This window comes from Neolamprologus multifasciatus, chromosome 16, assembly GCF_963576455.1.
Source record: "Neolamprologus multifasciatus chromosome 16, fNeoMul1.2, whole genome shotgun sequence".
Taxonomy (NCBI): Eukaryota; Metazoa; Chordata; class Actinopteri; order Cichliformes; family Cichlidae; genus Neolamprologus; species Neolamprologus multifasciatus.
The window spans coordinates 30,478,512-30,495,826 of NC_140454.1; the positions used below are offsets into that span (position 1 = coordinate 30,478,512).

At 40.3% G+C, this 17,315-nt stretch overlaps 1 protein-coding gene across 8 annotated transcripts in view; it reads right to left on the reverse strand.

Moving 5' to 3' along the window:
- The window catches only part of pcbp3 (poly(rC) binding protein 3), an 86,645-nt gene extending 78,353 nt beyond the window's left edge, over positions 1-8,292 (reverse strand). For 5 of the 8 annotated variants that reach the window (XM_085136570.1, XM_085136569.1, XM_085136568.1 and 2 more), the window contains exon 1: positions 7,964-8,291. The gene's annotated coding sequence lies outside the window, so the exon portion shown is untranslated. Of the gene's footprint in view, positions 1-7,963 lie in introns of all 8 variants that reach the window. The other 3 variants (XM_085136567.1, XM_085136565.1, XM_085136566.1) reach the window with 2 other exon arrangements.
- Between the last annotated feature and the right edge of the window lie 9,023 nt (positions 8,293-17,315).

Sequence of the window (17,315 nt, forward strand, 5' to 3'; positions counted from 1 at the left end):
TAACCTAGCTTACCTTGAGAAGGTAAGGGAGCACACTCAACCCTCATCCCCAGAAAACAGAAGCTAACCCCAGGCAAGGCAGCGTGATGCATCCCGAGACAACAGGACGGGGATATCTACACAACTGTGTGAGTCAATTACCTTCAAAAAGTTTATCAATTCACTTGAACCAAAATTACGAACACCCGGTGCTGCAAGAGTTAATAGTCTCATTGGGGCCAAGATATACATTTTATAGTTGCCTGGTATCAATGGTTGTTCATCTGCCTTTATTTATTTATTTAAAGAACCCATAGGTGGGAATGTGAGTTGTCTGTCTCTGCGTGTTAGCCCTGCGACAGACAGGCGACCTGTCCAGGGTGCAGTATGGTAGCTGGAATAGCAACATACCCAAGGATAAGCAGAAGAGAATGACTGATATGATGAAACTGGGATTTTGTTACACTTAATTATTGCAAACACAACTAAAACTATAACTGAAACTAATCAAAACTAAACTGAAACTAAGGATTTTCAAAAAATAAAAACTAAACTAAACTAGCAAACAATTGGTAAAAACTAATTAAAACTGATAAAATTGAAAATCTGAAGTCAAAATTAAATAAAAATAAAAACTAATGAAAATTGCAAAACTATTAAAACCCTGGTCACTGTTTCATAATCAGTTTCTTGCCTTTTGGAAAAGTATCTTTAAAAACGCTAAATTATATACAACATATTTTTATGTTGCAGGGATAAAAAAAAAAATGTATATTATATATATGATGTGTGTGTGTGCATAATACTGATTATGTTGTTTCTTATAGCAAACAACAGAATGTTTAGTCTCTTGCTTGTTTCTGACACATTTCAGACTTGGATGAAGCAAGAAACGGCAGACTGCAAGCCAGCTGCTCATTCAGAAGAACAGTGAGGGGTTGGGGTTACGCAAACTTTTTAAACAACCATTGATTATTTATTTCCATCCATCCATATTCTTAACTGCCTATCTTACTTATTGGTGCCTGAAGGGCTGGATTCTATTCCAGCTGGCATAGTGCGACTTGTAGGAAGAGTTTTCTTTGTCAAAAGTGGATAAAATGTGACTGATTTGAAAAGCTGTAAAACTGTTAATTGTAGAGGGGTTTTGAAAAATTTAAGATCTTAGAGTCTGCACACTAATTTATTATAGAGTTGGGTAAAAAGACTGCAATTCTAGCTTAATTAAATTCACACACAATGACCTAGGTGCATACCATAGAGCAGTGAGGTAAATTTTAAGGTCAAACGCCAAAAATAAAATTAATAGCACCGGTTTTGGGCTGTTGTCATGAGGCGGATGATTCTCTGGAGGGTGGGGAAGGAGTGGTTGGAAATTCTGAGTCAGTGGGTGGGTGTGTGGATTTAAAAAAGTCCTCTGAATAATTGATTGTTACATGTGAGAGACACCAATAAGGTATGCACAGTGTTCCTCTGTCACAATCTGGGTCACAGTATGTGACTGCATCAGCAGGTGTAAACTGTCGATGTTGAAATGGTGAGAGCAGCTGATATTGGTATGACATGGATGGAATTACAGGAAAATTGGACACTCAATTTCTTCTTTAGCACTACTCAAACTCTATCAATCTTATATTCCATTGTGCTTGTTTTTTCCAGGTCACTTTTTTAAATTTCCCGTGAGAAACCTTAATATCAGTGTTCCCATGAGCAATTGGAATATTTAATTCATTTGAAGCTGTCACAGATTTGCTGTTGTTTTAACTGAGACAACAATAAATCTGCATAGAAGTGCTTGTTCTTTTAAATAGAAAAGTAATGAGTAACTGCACTCGTATTCAAAGCATAAAATGGACCTTTCAACACATGTCAGACACAGTAATAAATGAACACAGTGGAGCTCTAATCTAATTTTTTAAAAAAACTAAAAACAGAGGAGCACAAGGCTAATTCTGACACAACCCTCCACCCTGGGTTTGTGCATAGCTCTTTAATCACTACAGTTCGCTTTACTCCAAGCCAACAATAATATTTTCTTGTCACTTCACCACTGCCTGTATTAGCGAGTATAAAAATAGTACACGGGGCAGAGGGGCTGCCTATTTATGACCATACTTCACCACCCATAGCGATGCAAGGAAAGCAGCGGGGAAGGCTAAAGCTCTGTTCCTGCCTCACCTTTTGCTTCTTAACCCTCAGCAGCCTCTTCCATTTCGCCCCCTCCCTACTCTCCATCCTCCCTGATTGATCTCAAAAACCTTCGCTAGCTTAAATTACATCAGCCAGTGGCTTTTGCGCGGAGACAGAACGGCCCTCGGGTTTCACAGATCATAATTCTCTCCAATAGCTTCAACTTTTAAGAGATGCCATGTTCAATTTCAGCAGTGCCTCACACCCATCCATTGCTTTGAATTATGACACCTGATAGATTGTTTAGGTTTATGGCCCAGCTCAGTGACAGAGAAATGCTTACAAATCAACTGGTCTAAAGGCAGGAGTGAAATGTAAAAAAACAGACGGTGGCCTCAGGAGTGCCCACTGGTTTGTTTGCACAGTTTCCTATGCAAGTGTTTTATCAACTACCCAGGGTATAATTTCTCTAAATGCCCATTGGTTGCTGTAAGGCTTGATGCTCTCAACCACTTGAGCTAGAATGAAAAAATATATATACTTTCATGTTTTGGTATGGCTATGCCTAATAGCATCTGACCAACTGCTAATTTGAATTAACTGCAAGGGTCTTTTTAATGTGGTTGAAGTTGTTTTACTAATTTTTAGTTGTCTGATGTCTGAAAGCACTGTAATGTATCTTAAAAAAATATGGCATGCCTAAGCACAGCTGCCTCAAAGAGCCTGTTAAGTTCTGACTGCCTCAGTCGCTGTTTTTTGCTCCCAACATCATCAACAGTGATGAATGGTAGCTTAGAAATGTATTCCACTAATCACTGATATCAACAAAGAACTGATTTCAGTATTTTGCTAACGGTAATGTTGGCAAGGAAGCAAGCTAGCTAAGGTTAGCCATCTAGCAGCTTCACTAAGTATCACAGAGTTTTTGCAACACCTTATAATTATGGCATGTACACCCCAAATTAAAGGTGTATTGGTTAATAATACAGTATGGAAAATGGTTTTAAAATTTTCTGTCCTGCTCATGTGAGTGGCATTGATGCACAGTGGCTTTAAATGTTTGTGACACCAAGATCATTAGTTGTTTATTACAAAATGTCGTTTTTTTTTCCCTGTAAGCATGCAACACAGGTGACCAGATGATTGGGTTGGTTTGTCTAATAGTGTGACTAGTAGTGAAGCACATTTTAATTTCATTTTCATTACTGTTGCTCAAACCAAATGAACCTCGTCTGCTGTACTTGGAGTCAGTTGGTTTGACATGAAAAATTAACCTTTTTTCAAATTAAATTTTGGGTTCCTCCAATTATGAAAACAAGATAATTGAAATAGCTGCCACAAATTGTTTCATGATAATATCCTTGTGTGTTCTATAAAACCGACACCACCATTCCTTATACAACAGTACTCATTCCTAAAAGTCCAAAATCACTCCCACCAGCCTGCGTCAGGCTCAGTTAAGTCTGCATTAATTGATTGACGGTTTAGTCACAGTTGCAGGAAATCATGGTTCCAGGAAATCCATTGTTAAATGAATATATACAGTAAATGCAGTGTGTTCTTAAAGTTAATGAGCACTCCTGTTAAATATCATGATCATTGTTGCCATAGATAAGCAGCTTTAGGCTTTTTTTTATTGTAGGTTATCTGATTTGGTATATGTGCCAGTTTGACAGTTGATTTAGGAGAACTAAACCACTTTGGCTTCAGTCCAAACGTACACACCAGGTTTGTGTTGGCAAGAGAAAAATTTAAAGACACACTTGTATTTATATGTATGCCAAATATTATTTGCAGAGTATGGACATGGCGTTATACCTGCAGCTTTTTTATATTTTTATTTTATTTCATTTTATTTTTGTCATCACTCCACAAACACCTAGGTTCCCTCTACTGCTAGAAGAAATTCTACGATTTTCTAGGAATTTTCTGGATTATTTGTTTTTTAAAGGATTTTTTCCCAGTTTTTTTAAATTTACCTACGCATTGAATTTATTATTTACGGAACGCTTCATTAAAAAACCAAATGAACAAACAAGAACCCTGAGGATTTTTCTGTTTTTGTTGATTTTTTTTATAGTGTGGATTTATCCTGAAAGTGTAGTTTACAGAACAAGACCTTAATCTTATGCTATTAGGTGATTGAATGTAAACAACATGCCACATGTGTACACATTTTAATCCTTAAGGCTGTCATTTTATGGTGTTAAATCACATCCACAAAAAGGGAGGATTCAGGGTTTGAGAGGTGGGGGTGAAATGCCACTTGAAAAGCAAATATGAAGTAAAAATGACTTTCCATGTTATTCATATGCTGTAATCAATCTTTATTATGGAAATATATACACTAGTCCTCAGTTAGTTTATCATTTATTAGCTCAAAGGGAAGAACTCCACAGTGTAAAGACAGGAAGTCTTTGTCAGGCCTTTTGTCCGTGTCCGTTTGCTCTCCTTTACTGCATGACAGCATCCAGTGAGTGTCACAGGTCTTTTTCACACTGAGCCAGTCCCCACACAGGCAGCTCCCACCACACTGTGCACTGGGCCAGGCCAGTGGGAGATCCGGAATGGCTCAAAAGGGCCAAGCCACAAAGGGCCAGCTGCTTGCATTGCATTGGCTTTACATAGGAGGAAGTACTGGATACATGTGATGCATCTTTTTCCAGTGCAGTTATTAGATTTGGAAAATTAGGGGAAATGAACAAGCTCTATTAACACATTTTGCACCCCTTTAATAGATCTCTGCTCAGCTTTAATCAGTCTTTATTTTGTAAAAACAATTCCTGCCTGTTCACATTTCATTTGCTGCTCTTTCAGCACTTCATTTGTGTGTTTTGCTCAAATCAAACGTCCACAAACACCTAGTGCCCTAAACTGACAGCTGTGGCATTCTGTGAAGTGAAGGTGTAAAACTGCGGTGACACGGTGAGCAGCACTCGTTGTCTGCATTAAATACACGCAGCTCAGCTTAAGCATAAAGTGGTGGCTTATAAAGCCACGCAAGTGCGCAAGCAGGCGTGTGCAAACACATCACAGGGGTTCATAAATATCTCATTCTTCAAGGGATGTTGCATATGCATTCTTATGAGAGCTTACGGTGCAAGAGCGCAGTAAGTGCATTAAATATAGCTGCACGGGAGCTCCTGGGCTCATGAGAGAGTTGCGTCCATAAGAAGGAAAACAAGGCCACTTTTATTTCATGCACCTATAGTCCTTTTAGGTTTGCTTTGAGGTGTATGTTTTTTACTTACAGTAGAATTACTGTCTGAATTCATGAATATAAGTTGCGATTCACTAAATGCAGCTGACTATTTGATGAAAACGGTGCATTCACAATGATGGCGTTTACTGGTCAGACCTACATCTTTTATTTCCGTTTAGGTCGTCTTTTTTTCAGATGCTCCCTTGAGCAGTAACCACAGCCTCCCTGTCACCCTGTCCCTTGCATCCTCTTGTGTCTTTCATTTAATTGTCTGTCAATGATTTGGAAAACAATAAATCACTTTTTTTTTTGCTGCTATACTCTTTTGCTGGTTTTGCACCCCTTTCCTTTACAGAGGTCTGTTTTTTAAGCCTCTCTAAATCCCCAAACTCACTTAGAATTGTCTTTATCTTGATATAAAAGAGAAGCTTTCGTCAATGGGATTCATCTAACAGACGTCAGGTAGCGTCTGCACCTGCAAGGGTCTGCCATCAACTCCACTTTATGGTGCTCAACTGAGGTATTGGTTGATTGTCAGCGTGGCCTTTTGGTATGGTTCAGGTATCCTCAGGCGCATGAATCTGCTGCTACCTGAGCCCATAATTGCCTCTGTCATTGCCACCTGGAGATGTCCCACAGTAGAGGATGTGGGGCAGCAGTTTGCCCTAGCAAGGTCAAAAGCACCCGCTAGCCTGGTCCCAACTCGGTACTGGATGACCATGTCCCCACCCCCACCATAGCATTTTTTTGCCCCCATAATGTCTTTAGGAATGTCCTCATATAAAAGGCACATTTTAAGTTTAATAAATGGATGTTTATCAAGTTAAGGACTAATTGAGTTAATCAAGATTGAACTTTTTGATTAGAACCTTCACCACAGTAGCTCTACAACATTATTAAGCCTAAGATTTCATTACTGAATAAAAAATAATTGTTTGGATTAATGAAAGACAGAAGAGAGTCAGCGTCTTGGCCACAGCCAGCTGAGCTTCTGCTGTGCACTGGTGCAAACAAACACCAGCACGTTCCTTCATTCTTAATTTACACTTCCTAATAAACTAACAGCCTGACACTTGAAGAAATGAGTATGAGCATGCAGTCGGCAGCATCATAAATCCTCTCTACACTGGCATATTTGTAGTCAAAAACACCGTAAAGATGCCAAATCAAAGTACTGCTCACGGTTTCTGTGTTTCTGTGTTTTCTTTCTGTTCTTGTTTGTCACTAACGATGCTGCTCTCCCCTGAGGCGGCCCTATTGGGACAACTGACGCCCCCAGAAGGCTTTGTCACAGATGCTCTTTTTGTCTAAATTAGAAAATGATTATCACAGAGAGAAAGGTCAAACCGTCTGCAAGACACAATGAGTTCTTTTTAAGTTAAAAGTCACAGGCAGGCTTATTATGATTGCATTATGGAAATATAATAATATAATGTGAATATGCATGAAATGATGGTGTTTTTAACTTCTCACATAGGAAAATGTGAACATCTAAATAAACTAAGCAAAGGTGAAAGTGGTGTGTAAGACACGGGCATTTTTAATTGCAGTGTTGCATTTAGCAGAGAGATTGATAATAAAAATCGCTTCAGCTCTTCACACCTGTAACTCTGCATATAAGAGGAGGTTTTCCGGTGGAGTGAAAACACAAGTTAAATTAGTATTATGCATTCTACCTGCGCCTCAAAAACCACCCTCAAAACCCCACATGGGAAGCAGCAGCTGATGTTGTTTTAAGGTCCAATTTTCAGAAATGATTGAGTGGCTTTAAAATCTCTTGGCTGGCAGTATTGATGTCTAAAGCACTTTAGCTGTATCTCTGTCTCAGTCACAAATACACACACACACACAGACATATACACACTCCACTTCCCCTGGTGAAGTACAGGATGTGCGGCTCAAGAACTAAGCAGTTTTTTCTCCTCCTCTGCTGTTGCCAGGAATGCTTTATGGGCCATGTTAATATTGGACTTCTCTGGGTGGAAAGATTGCTTGATTCAATCAAGCAAGTCGCTGCCTTGTAAAGTCATTACACTTTGTGCAATGTCATGTGTTCTGGAGCCAGCGGACGGACCCGTGTTCTGCTAGGAAGTGGCCTAGCGAAAGCATGTGTGCCTTGCACGTCAGCAGCTATAAATAGCCATCACCAACTAACATAAACACTTTTCAGAAATCAATTAGAGATCCCTTTTCCGCTACCAAAATACAGCATGGTGTCCTTGTCAATTTGTGCTCAGGGGCAGACTTCAAAATAAAAGAAAAAAAAGAAAAGACTTCTCAGTGAATTTGCACGTGGTTAAAGCTGGAGGGTATGAGATTGCAAAAGACAAAAGGGGAGGAGATGCAGCGATTGCAGGGTAGAGAAGGAGGAGGAAGTTGATATCAAAGCAGAATATCAGTGCAAGAACAAAAATATGGTGACCTCACTGATAGCATCTCCGTGTCACTTTTCTGAGGGGAAAGAAGTGCTGCAGGGAAAACTTGTAATATGCGTATAGATAAGGCAAAGAAGACAGAAACAGGTGAGAAGAGAACAGAAAAGAGCGGCAGTTTTAGAGGTGCGTTAGGTGAGTGAAGAAGAAAAAGAAGAAGAGGAGAGAGCAGCAAGTACTTTTTCCAGCTCAGTGCAGACTGAGAAAAGCAGACTCTTACCTGCTCAGAGGTTTTGGCTGGTGGGACGGAGAAGTGAGGAGAGTCAAAGGGTCCCGGGGTGGTCTGGGTGGTAGGGGGTCTCGGTCCGGCTCGAAGCGGGGCTGGAGGGTGGTCCAGGAGAGGGGAGGAAGGATGGAGTGACAGGGAGCAGGGAGACGGGGAGGCTAAAGGGGGGAGAATAAACGCCGCTTGCCTCTCCCTCCCTTTCTCTCTCTCTCTTTATCTCTTTTCTCCTTCCAACATACACACACACACAAACACACACGCGCTCGGAGGCAGACTCCAAAAGCCCGAGTCACTCAGATAATAGACAGAGAAAGAGTCTTTACATTTACAAGCTCTGCCACAGGGGGAGGATGGGGTGAGCTCCCCTCCCACTCTCCTCCAGGCAGCCAATGGCAGGTGGCAGAGAGGTGTCCAGCCAGCCAATGAAAGCAGAGGCAGCCGGTGCCTTACCCCAGCCAATAAGTGCAATAGCTCATATTCAGTTGGAATAATTACAATATGGAAGGAGTCATGAAAGGCTTCCCTTCTGAAGGACAGATCAGGCGTCACACTCCTGCCACAGAGTGTGATTTAGGGCTGCCACAGACATTAGAGTGATTAGATTCTGGGCCATACCACTGCTGCTCGACAGTAAAGAATAAAGAGGTTCTAGTTCACTGGAGTTTGAGAATTAGTCATTCACACACACAAAAAAGCATAAGCACTCATGTGTTTATATTCACAGGCTGCCACATGCAAACCTTATGAATTGTCGTGTGTCACGCTTTGTGCCTTTAACGCTGAACATCTACAGGCTCGTCAACTATGAGCGGAGAATAAGAACCGAGTGTGAAATTTCATCAGGCACCTTTGCTCTCACGCTCACTGAGGACCATACCTCACTTCCACAAGTCTTATTTTATTTCCTCCCTCTCAATCGATGGCTCCGGCAGGCACCGAGCATAATAAATGATCAATGGTGAGCGGTCAGGTTGAGGAATGAGAGGCACATCTCCAATTCAGGAAACAAAGGAAACACCAGTTATACTATTACATAAAAAAAACAGAAAAGTGGTTGTTCTTTTAGTCAGCACATTTTGATGACTTGCTGAAAAGTAGATTTTTTTTTTTTTTTTTTTTTTTAAGAATTCTCAAGGGCCGCCAGCTGTGGAGGATGCAGGGTTTGAAACGGCGCTATGAAACCCAGCACTTTCCTCACTTGGTTCACAATTAACAATTCCCTGATATCCTTTTGAAAAAAGAACATTCCTCAAGGAAAATGATACTCCCATTTTCTTAACTGCTGTTCTGAGTTCTGCTAGTCTATCCCAGCATTCATTGGATAAGACGGGAGTATAGAGTGGAGAGACCGGCAGTTGATCAGACAGACGCCTTAAATCACACTCGCGCCGTGTAAACGTTTCCAGTTACCAAACGTGTGCATGCCAGTCATGACGAACAGCCACGACTTTCTAGCACAAAGGAAAAGAACATAGGGATGATACGTGAAATAGAAACATGAATAGTGATAAATAAACCCATAAATACCATAAATGATCTGCATAGCTACTGGGTAGTGATGTGCGATACTACTGATTTCCTTTCCGATTCGATACCAAGTAAAATTCAGGGTGGTATCGACGATACTGATCTGATACCGATACTTTGTACAAAAACAAAACACCTTGCCTGCCTGCAGCACTAAAGGACTCCGTGAGAGACGTCTGTCTCGCCCTAGCAGCACTTGTCCCTGTCCTCCTCTTCAGTTCGCCTCAACATACACTCATTATATTCTGTGATATGATTTACTCTGAGGTGTTTGACAAGGTTAGTTGTGTTGCCACAACACCTAACTTTCTTGTCACATGTATTGCAAACCACGTCTCGGCTGTTTGTGGATGTAAAATACATCTGCACATGACTCCATTTACGCTCAGCCATTGTTGTGTCATATATTTATACAGCCGTATTTTGCACGTGACTATGAAAGGCGGAAGAGGAAGTAGTTCCTTCCAATGTAGACAATCCAAATAATATAGTTTCTTTCCACTCTGTTAATGTTAAACTACAAATTTACCCTAAATTACTCAAATATCGATATTTTAATGTGAGAATCAATTCTAGAACATAAATGACTGGTATCGGAGAAATCGATATTTCAGTATCGATCCGCACATCACTACTACTGGGTCTGAAAAATGAACCTGCATTCTTTCTCCTGGCCAGCAGGAGGCAAATTCTTTGGTTGCCAAAATACTTACACCGTGTTCCTTTAGTAAATTTTAGATCCACAGGCTGATATTATATTAGATGTTTGAATATTTATCAGCTTTTAGAAGAGTTGGTAAATGCAAAATGTAAAGGTAAAGAATTGATGGGAGAAACACCCTTCAGCCATGAAGTGTTGACATTGTGTAGTAGCCACAAACGCAACAACTAGTTGGTCAGAGTGGAGTCAGCTGGAGCGTAAGCTCATAAATAATTAACTGCACATAAAAAGTGTTAGGAAAAATGCTGAAATATCGGAAAATTAGATTTTTAAATCACCAAATATCGTTATAGGTCTAAAAATCCTATATTGGTGGGCTCGAGTAATTTCTGCTGAAAATTAGTCAGAAAATAAGAGTATCTATGATATTCTCATTGGCTGTCTTGTCTTTCATCATATTTGATTCCAAAACAAAGCGATGAGCACAAACGCTTTAGGTTTATAAAGTGTCCTCACAAACCAGTGGCTGAGAGCATGGTGGATAAACCAGTTTTCATATATATTTATGGAATTACTGATTATTTTCATCACACTAAACTGAAATTGCAGAAGTCAACTCAGAGAACCTCTTTACGAGACTTGCACAACAATGAGATGGTAATTTGGACCATTCCTTCATTCTCTTCATCAGTATTTTTGGGATGTCTTGATTCAGTGGTTCTTTTTAGGTCATATCACAAGATCTCAGGCAAAATCCTTCTGGAAGAAAGTTGTGCTGGAGCTGTATGATTCAACTTTCCTTTAATATGGAGAAATTTGGTGAAACTGCTGAAGATTTGACTGCTCGTCCTGTAAAATTCCTTCAGCCGCATTTTAAGTAAGATTCCAGTCTATCTCATAAACACTCTTATCTTCTTTTGGTGTTGTTCCTGGTGAAAACTATTTGCATACTGTTTAAAGATCCACATCAGAGTCGCCTTTAGTAGAAAAAAATCATCTTCATATTTTTGTTATTTATAGGTCAAAGCTGCCCAGTCCCCGAGGCAGTGAAGCAGCCACAAACCAGAAGTTGATTTCCGTTTGTTCTCCTGAAAAGCTGGCTTTGGTTCACGCTTTATTTACAGTAACCAACCATTGCTGTCTTTATATCTCCTTTCCAAAGCACATTAATGCCTGGGGCACGGTTTACCCTAGGTTTCCATGCGTAGAATTAATCAGTGATCTTATATGTTGCAATGTGTATGTATTTTTAGATGGTACCCTGACCTTGTGCATGCATATTCCCCTCTGGGAGAAGGTAAATTACGAATACATTTACAAAACACACTCTCAGCCCAATTAGCATAATTATTCAAAAACAGTGGCGACCAGATAAAGTTGATAAATTAGACGTGCTTCGGGCCAGTTTACCCACCATGTTCTCAATATTAGAGCGGCTAAGTGTTTGACGGGTTCTGTGATCAAAGTGCAATGAAAGAAAGTGCAGTCAGATATGGCAAAGAACAAGTTGCATTTTTCTATTGTGTTGTATTCTTTTACATTATTGCTACTATTTTAAATAATTGTAATTTAAACACACATGACATTTTGATCAAATTCAGTTCAAGTTGATATTTTGTCAGGTGTGAAGTGAGTTTTGCATTTTCTTCTTTCTAACCGCGGGAAATGGGGACTTTGTGTTAATACCGATGTTTGCAATGTGTTTTGTGCCTTTTGCAATTTTGCAAAAAGATAATAATTCGTTTGAGAAGAAAAGTCAAGAAACGTTGCACCTTTTTTCCATTGGAAAATTTCATCCCGTAAGCTGTCGTGCTTGGAAGATGGAAGCTCGCTGAAAGAACAATGAACAAAGCGTGATTATTAAAGGCACACTGATTGTTAGAAATAATACCACCTGAGTTTGCCTTACTCCAGGATTAAGCAGCTGGTGAGTGCAGTGAGTGCACTGATCTTTCACGAAAGTGCCAGCAACTTGTTCGTGTTTGGAAAAGGTCAACAAGATTCAGACAAGCCATCTCAGTGCACACAAGTCTTTTCATGCTCTGGGTTTTCGGTACCTTTATTTAATTTTCTTCAGCTCTGTGAGCATGACTGAAGCTGTTCACCAATCACCAGACGCCAATCTTCTTCCTGTGTAACGATCCACCCCTGTGGAGAACCACCATGGTGCTCAGTTTCACCTTCAGGGATGGTTCCTGTGAGGAATAGCTCAATAATTACACAAACATTGTTTTTAATTGATTCTTACGTGGCTGAATTTTCTTTTCCTCCTCTGTTTTAGTCGTTCCTTTTTGTGTTCCATTTCTTATATAAAAGTTATATGTTTTGATCCTTTTTTGATGTCTGAAATGTAACTCACTTAAATGCCTGGGCACCTCACTGTTCTTTCATTTATTTTTTCAACACATGATTTGATAAATCAAGTATTTTTCTTTTTTAGAATTTTGAGATCAACACTTTTGCATTTGTAGCAAATGGCGTGCTCCAAGGCTGATTTTGTCTTTTTTTCTCCTGAGGACGGGGGTCATCATGGACCAAGTTTTACACCACTTGTAGATAAATTTGGAATCTATTTAAATCCCTTGGCAAGCTCTTGGATACTCTCAACCTTTTTTCTGAAGGCCTTACAGAGCTCTTTAGCTCTTAGCATGATGATGCCACACACTAAAGGAAAGAGAAGAGCAGATGCTAAATGCCAGACTTTTTAACTCATGAATACCTCTATAAAGAAGCATTATTCAAATGGCTCTCATTCACTGATCTTTGGCCGTAACATGACATCCTGGAAAATGTGTTTGCATCCTATCCAGGTCTGCAAGAAAAGGTATGCAAACATATTGCTCCTGATCTTAGAGGAATACACGTGCATCACTTTAAAAAGTTCTCATTGATGGTCTTAGACTGCAGGTTGTAGGTCATTTCTTTGCTCTGTAGGATCAGTCTTTGGTTACACAAACCAGTTCTCCAGTTGCTGCAGCTTCTGGTTACACTTGCGTATGCAGTGCATCTCCAGAGAAGGAGAAGTACTATTACCTAGTAGTACTATGACTGCTGCATGATATTTTGGATCACTGCTTTACCAACCTAGCCAGAGAGCCACAGATGGTTAGGGGAGAACCAGCTGCTTCTTATTTTTGCAGTCAGGCCAAACGTCTTAGGTACTAGTTACCTGGTCCTTGTTCAGCTCTGCAGCCTCAGTGAGACACTGGAGTTGGATTATGTCCACAGGACGTGAAGCACCCTGGAGAGACAGCTGAATGGTGTAGAGCAGGGGTGTCGAACTCCAGGCCTCGAGGGCCGGTGTCCTGCAGGTTTTAGATGTAACCCTGGATCAACACACCTGAATCAAATGATCAGTTCATTACCAGGCTTCTGGAGAACTTCAAGACATGTTGAGGAGGTAATTTAGTCATTTAAATCAGCTGTGTTGGATCAAGGACACATCTAAAACCTGCAGGATACCGGCCCTCGAGGCCTGGAGTTCGACACCTGTGGTGTAGAGGATTAATCTAGTCAGATGGTAGGGAAACCTGGGGAGGGAAGGGTTGGAGCTGGTGGTCAGCAGTGACTGAACTTTCAAAAATAAGAGCATGACTCCACACCATTTCTGTGGGGTTAGGTTTGCAGCTGATTAAATTTCCCATAGGTGATAATATGAGTGTGAATTGTTGTATGTCTCTCTCTGGTATCCTTGGAATAGACTGGATAAGCCCTGAATTGGATAAGCAGGAGAAGATGGATGGAGATGCCACTAGTTAATTGATTGATTGGGTCTGTGTCATTCTTTCATTTATTTAAATGATTATTTATTTATTGTTTGTGGGAAACAGGGATTTGGAGAGCAAATTTCCCAGTGGTTATGTTGTTAGCTTTTCACTTGGTTTTGGATTTTGTATATCCTTCAGAGGGTTTTGGAGGACATGTAAAGAAGAGCATCAAATCTGAATGACTCGGACACCTGAATAACCCTTTCAACTGTAATTAGGTGACAAATTTATCACTACACCTTTAATAGTGTTTCTGCAAAGCATTTAATTAGACTCGGAGAGGTCACCGAACTGTCATTGGGGTCAACCTGGTACGATTACTGTTTTGTAAGATTAATGGAACTATATTTGGATAACACGAGTCAGTGACTTACTTTATAAAAAATGATCCACAGCTCTTTGGAGAATTAGAGAAAAGGCATCACTAGGGTCAGACTCTGTGCAGGTCTAGGGGCTGCAGGTTTCCAGTAGCACTGAAAATCAGTGGGGGCTGTCAATGCACTCACAAGTGCATTATAGTTTGTTTATATGTGCACAGCAAAAACATGACATCAAACACTCAGTTTAGTGGTGAATGAAACCCCAGAGTTTAACTTTCTTAAAATAGTAATAATAATAATCATCTGTGTTGGCCTGTTGCTTGTGAAATGGCCGTTAGGCTTGGATATAAATGCATAAGTGCGTATTTGAAAAAAATAACCTCACGGTTATTTATCCCATCGACTGGGTTTTTTTCCACTCCTTTCATGACCACGACTATTCCTGTTAACAGCACATCCTGTAAAGGATCTCATGTATGCATGAATGTCTCTGAACATATACAATCAGTTTGGAACCAAACTGAAATCTATAGCAGTGACAGAGCAGAAGGGTTATGGACAAAGGCAACATTGTCATTTACAGTGGCATAGTTCTTCAGAATAGGCCTGAAACGAAGCCCGTCTGTCTGTGTGTGTGTGTGAGAGAGTGTGAGAGGAAGAGACATAAAAAATTCATTAGAAGATGGAAAGAGATGTCACATCGAATATGTACCCAGCTGCACTGACGACCACGGGCAGTGAGCTGTGTAAGGTTGGCGTGGTAGCAGCGAACACGGCGCTGCAGACCTGACCTGAGTGAATTCTAAATTATGCCATCACGGAAGTACAAAATTGGAAGCTTGATAAACCGAGCAAAATGTTTATTTTTATCTATAGTAGCTACACCATCGTTTATTTAAAGGAGAAGTCTGAAAAGCTTTACGGCTCTTCGGAAATTAACAAAGAGTAATTATATTATCCGTGAGCTGCTACAGTTTGGCTGAGAGTTTTGGCACGAGCTCTTCCCTCGCTGCTGCCAAGCGACATTTTCATTTAGAGGAAAGAAAAAGGAAAACATAAAAAATGCATTAAAGCAAGAGCACGGGCACAAATCGCATTAAATAAAATGCATCAACTCAATATAGGCAGTCACTAATAGAAAGTCAGTACAAGGCCATGCGACATATCAATCCGCTTTGCTTAAAAAACGTCCAGGCCGTTGAGACTGATTGATTGATGGGCCCTACTTTGATGCTGAACTACACTTCCTAGTGACAAAAGTCATCAGAGCAACAAACCTGGATCAGTGTAAAAGACAGCAAAGCTATGATGATGTGGTCAAAGCCTTCATCTCCACAATGCCAGGAATATCCACTGGAGATAACATCATCCTCATCAAATATTTAAAGACGAGATGTAAAAAAAATAGACTTAAATGCCAGAAGATTCACAAGGGGATTTAAAGACAGGAAGAGTGTTACTCATTATCTATCTAAATGTCAGTGAGATGTGAAAGCCTCATAGAACGCTTTAAGTACTGAGATGCAACACAAATGTAACGTCACATCTCCTTATTACCCTAGAAATATGTTGATCTAGAATGCATTAAAACTAATAAAAGTAAAGTCACACATAGTGTATAAGTACAATAGTCTTTTTAACATATTTATTTCCTGTGTGCTGCTGAGGTTGTTACCACACCAAACGAAGGCATCTCTTCTCTGAGAACACACTGGAAGAAACTAAGTGGCTATGGCACCGCGCTGTTTAGATATTGTTAGATTTGGGTTAAAGTGACAGTGAGTCACCGCCAATGGATAAACACCACCCAGAGATCTGACAACTGTGGCTTTTCGCTTCCTCCGCCAATGTAATTAAGTCCCCCAATATCTGGTTGTCACCTTGTTGTATCATTACTGTTGCTGGATCATTTCACTGTACTTACTTATTACTTAGTGCCCACTAAATATAGCTGTCCTCAGGCACGTAGTGCGATAGCACATTGCAGCTGTGGGTTATTACATCCTAACCACCCCCTCCCACTCTAACCTTACTTAGACTTCAATAATATGCCACTCTGTGAGTTATGTTGGGGTTTTTTTTCCTCAAGATTTACTCTGTCAGGACATTGTGGACAGGAGTTATGATGGTAGTTTATTTTTCTTTCATCTGGGGACACTGCTGTGACACTGAGCCCCCCCAGTCAATTAATATAAGCCTTATAGCACTCTTAAAGCTTCAATGCTTAAGATTTGATGGAATTGAGTGGGACGTTGCTGCATTTACTGATTATTTTTAGGATATCCCTAACATCTTATTATGGGGTGGGCGAATGGATAAGTTTGGGCCTTGATTCTTCAGTGACACGCTGTGACAGATGATGCCTTCCAGCTCCTACTATTTAATCCTGACTTCTGTGAGAGTTTATAAAAATATTAAACTTGACAGAAACTGACCACCAAAGTTTGTGCAATGCACACTGGCCTGTCTGTCCAAAAAACTGTTTTGTTTTGTGTGAATCACCACAGGAAGTGATTCACTATAACACATTTATCAGTCTGAAAATGTAGCTGATACCAAAGTGTTGCTAAAGTACATAGTGATGAGCTCAGAGAACTGAGCCCAACGCCTGCAGTAGTTCAATAAATGATGCATAGCTTCTTTCTTTAATTAAATGGAGGTCTTTCAGTTAACTGTTAGTTTAGTTGTCAGTAGTTGGTTTAAGGCAGGGGTGGGGGAATGCCAGGCCTCAAGGGTTGATGGTCCTGCAGGTTTTAGATGTGTCCTTGATCCAATACAGATGATTTAAATGACTAAATTAACATGTCTTGAAGTACTCCAGAGGCCTGGTAATGAACTAATCATTTGATTCAGGTGTGTTGACCCAGGGTGAGATCTAAAACCTGCAGGACATATATTGGTTGCATTAGGTGATTTGACTGGGCAACACAGTGTCAATAATGAAAATGAGCAAATGGCCTGTTGCCATCACTTGCACAGCTAGTGCGTGGTGGCCATTCAATCGATCCATCGGCTCAAAAGTGTATTGGGTACCTGGGTACAGAACTTTGAAGAGTTCGGAGGTGTTATCT